At 37.0% G+C, this 3,876-nt stretch overlaps 1 protein-coding gene across 1 annotated transcript in view; it reads left to right on the top strand.

The window, feature by feature from the left end:
- The first annotated feature begins 407 nt into the window (after positions 1 to 407).
- Positions 408 to 3,876, top strand: part of LOC113813556 (uncharacterized) — a 26,445-nt gene continuing 22,976 nt past the window's right edge. The window contains exon 1 of the mRNA XM_070133474.1: positions 408 to 532. The gene's annotated coding sequence lies outside the window, so the exon portion shown is untranslated. The remainder of the gene's footprint in view (positions 533 to 3,876) is intronic.

The following is a 3,876-nucleotide window of genomic DNA, read 5'->3' as shown; positions in this document are numbered from 1 at the left end:
CCTCCACCCGTGTCCCTGGGGTGGAAGGGAGGCTGTGTAGAGGGAGAGGGAGAGGGGGAGAGAAAGGGAGGGAGAAGGAGGGAGAGAGAGAGAGGGGAAGGGGAAGAAGAGGGAAGGAGGGGAAGGGGGAGGGGGAGGGAGGGAGGGAGGGGGAGGGGGAGGGAGGGAGGGAGGGAGGGAGAGCGAGAGCGATAATGAGAATGAGAGAAAGGAAAAGAAAACCCAACATCCCACTCAATATACACACACAACCTCTCTTAATTCCTACATGAAAAAAATAATTCCATACAACACCGTGTCCTAACCCAGCCCGCAATGTCAACAGTCAGCCAGTTTAAGAAGAGAAAATCCTAAGGGAAATTTTCCATTACACTTTTAGCTTCGTCTCCGGGGCATGAACATTAGTCAAAGATTATTTTTAGGCCATAACCATTCCATCGACGCTGTTCTGCCCGGCTGAGGTCTACGGCTGCACACGCACGCACGCACGCGGACACACACACGTGCGAGGCGGCAGGTGCGTACACACACGGTAAGGCTTTGAAAAAGTATGGAGCTGCACACATATGTATATGTATGTGTGTGTACAAATATATATGTAAGTGTGCATATATGTGTCCGTGTGTGTGTGTATGTGTATATATATATGTATATATGTGTCCGTGTGTGTGGATATGTGTATATATATGTTTATATGTATATATATATATATATTGTATATATATATATGTATACATAAATATATGAATATATATGTATATATATATACATATATATATATATATATATATATATATATATATATATATATATATATATATATATCGCGCGCGCGCTCGCACTAAGAAACACACACACACACACACACACACACACACACACACATATATATATATATATATATATATATATATATATATATATATATATATATACATATATACACACACATGCACACGGACACTCTGATGTTATTTATAGTTCTTACTGATCATAAAATTCAAACACGAAGTTCGCAAAGTTAAAAAAAATGCACTTGATAAATTCAGACCAACTCTCGATACCTGACTGACAAAGGATTATCCTGTAAAAAAATAAAGTAAAAAATAAATTCTTTACTTTCCTCGTGTCACATTTAACGTCCTCTCTCTCTCTCTCTCTTTTTCTCCCCCCTCTCTCTCTTTCTTTCTCTCTCTCTCTCTCCCTTTCCCTTGCCTCCCTCCCTCCCTCTCCCTTCCTCCCTCCCCCTCTTTCCCTTCCTCCCTCCCTTCCTTCCTCTCATTCCCTCCCACCCTCTCTCTTGCTCCCTCCCTCCCTCTCCATCTCCTTATCCCCCCCTCTCTCTTTGTCTCCTTCTTTCCTTTCTCTCTCTCTCTCTCTCTCTCTCTCTCTCTCTCTCTCTCTCTCTCTCTCTCTCTCTCTCTCTCTCTCTCTCTCTCTCTCTCTCTGTCCCCTCCTTCCCTCCCTCCCTCTTTTTCGGCTCCCACTTGGCACTTGGCAGAACTTCAGTCAAACTATTTGCGCCTTTACTCACAGCCCATGATCCTCATACCCTCACACCTTCCCGTGACTCACATTACCATGATCATTACCCCTCATTACCCTCCTCATTAGCTTAAAAATTCATTAACTCACTATATGACTTCCATTCGTTAATTATGGACAAACATCGTTCTCTCTCTTAAAACCCATTTCCTCGGGTACTTAGCATAATTTCTCCTCGTTTTTTTACATAAAAAACAAACAATCTTCTGCTCATTAAAGAAGTAAGTATCAAAAAAACTATCATAACTAACTATTAGCAAGTCCATTAAATTCGCCATTGCAAGTTGGTTAACGTAATTAATACTCCTCAAAGACACGACAAACTAAACCCGTGACAGTATGAGACAGTATGACACATCGTCCTGGGCGGTTACACTGACAATAACGATCACGTCTTGTCATCGCACAGGATTCTCCGAGAGTGAATACTTTCCTCGAAAATTCCCTTATCCCACGAATGTTTTTTTTCTTCTTCTTCTTCAATTGATTCCTCTAAAACGTATTCCTTAATTCATAAACCCTATAAATCCATAATCTCAAGTATTTTTATCTACTTGATTGAAAAACATCTTCAAGGAATCATAAATGGACTCAGTTATAAGTCTTTGACACCCACCTGTGTTTTCTTTTTTCTGCTTCTAATGAAATCTCTACAACGTATACATTAATTCATAAACCCCATAAATCCATAATCTCAAGTATTTTTATCTACTTGACTGAAATACATCTTCTAGGAATCATAACTGGACTGACTTATAAATCTCTGACTCTGACTCGTATGGAATTAAAGTCATAGGATGCATTATCAGCTGTTGAAGATATGGAAACATTTCTTTTTAAGTACCGAGTACAATTAAATTTATACATACACACATATTCGGTGTATTAAGCAGACAACCCTCAAAATCAAAACTAAATTCGTAATATATTATCAAAGGCAAATTATTTTAAGTATATAATGGAGGGCTTTTTATGTTATATCGAGAGTACGTCATACCACGCTGATGCGCATTTGTTTTGTTATAAACTTAAACATCATCGTTGATTAAACATATATACGATTCACCTGTGACCATATTATTCTCATAGACTATAACATTACTAGTAGAAATTTAATGCGTTTTACCCCTAACTCCACATATTAATGAATAAATAACGAAATATAAGAATAACACAATGATATTTAAACATATATATGTTGTGCTTGTGTGTGTGTGTGTGTGTGTGTGTGTGTGTGTGTGTGTGTGTGTGTGTGTGTGTGTGCGTGCGTGCGTGCGTGCGTGCGTGCGTGCGTGCGTGCGTGCGTGCGTGCGTGCGTGCGTGCGTGCGTGCGTTTTTGTAATCATCACAATAACAAAACCATCGTTATCATAATTTTCATCATTATTAGTTTTTTTATATTGTTGTTATTGCATTCTACTTCTCATTATCACTACTGTCATTTTCATCATCACTGTTCTCATTATTACCATCATTCTGTCAATATTATCATTATCATAATCATTGTCGTTATTATTGCAATTATTATTATTACCATTATCATCATTATAATTTTCATCCCCTGCTACCATTAACTGTACTATCCTTACCAAAATTATGATTATTATAACTATTGCTATTGTGACCATTGTCCTCATTACTATCATTATCATTACTATTATCATTATCATTAACATTATTATTATCAATACCATTACTATCATACATAAGCATCGTTATTATTATGTTGTTGTTCTTGTTATCTAATCAATGTTATTTATATTATTACTATTATCACGATTATTATTGTTGCTATTATTATTATTATCGTAACCTTCATCATTATAATAATTATTATGACCATCAGTATCATTATCCTAAATTTTATTATAATTTTCTTATCATCATCATCATTATTAATATAATCATTATCACTGTCATTACCATTATTATTATCATTATCAATATAATCAATAGCATTATCACCATTATTGTCATTATCATTATTATCATTATCATCGTTGATAGTATTATATCATCATTATCACCATCCCCATCAACCATCATCATTACCACCTCATCATCATTATTATCATCACCCTCTCCTTTTCATCATCATCATCATATCATTATGATCAAATACACTATCATTACTTGCATTCACACATACACAGACACACATACACACACACACATACACATATGCATACACAGACGCAATTACCCCTACCCACACATACACATCCCCCCACAAACACACATACCCACCCACTCACACACCCCTACCCACACCCAAACACCCATACCCCCAACCCATACACAAACAAACACCCATACCCACACCACACCCCA

The sequence above is a fragment of the Penaeus vannamei genome, chromosome 1, assembly GCF_042767895.1.
Source record: "Penaeus vannamei isolate JL-2024 chromosome 1, ASM4276789v1, whole genome shotgun sequence".
Lineage (NCBI taxonomy): Eukaryota > Metazoa > Arthropoda > Malacostraca > Decapoda > Penaeidae > Penaeus > Penaeus vannamei.
This window is presented reverse-complemented; position numbering and strand designations above follow the sequence as displayed.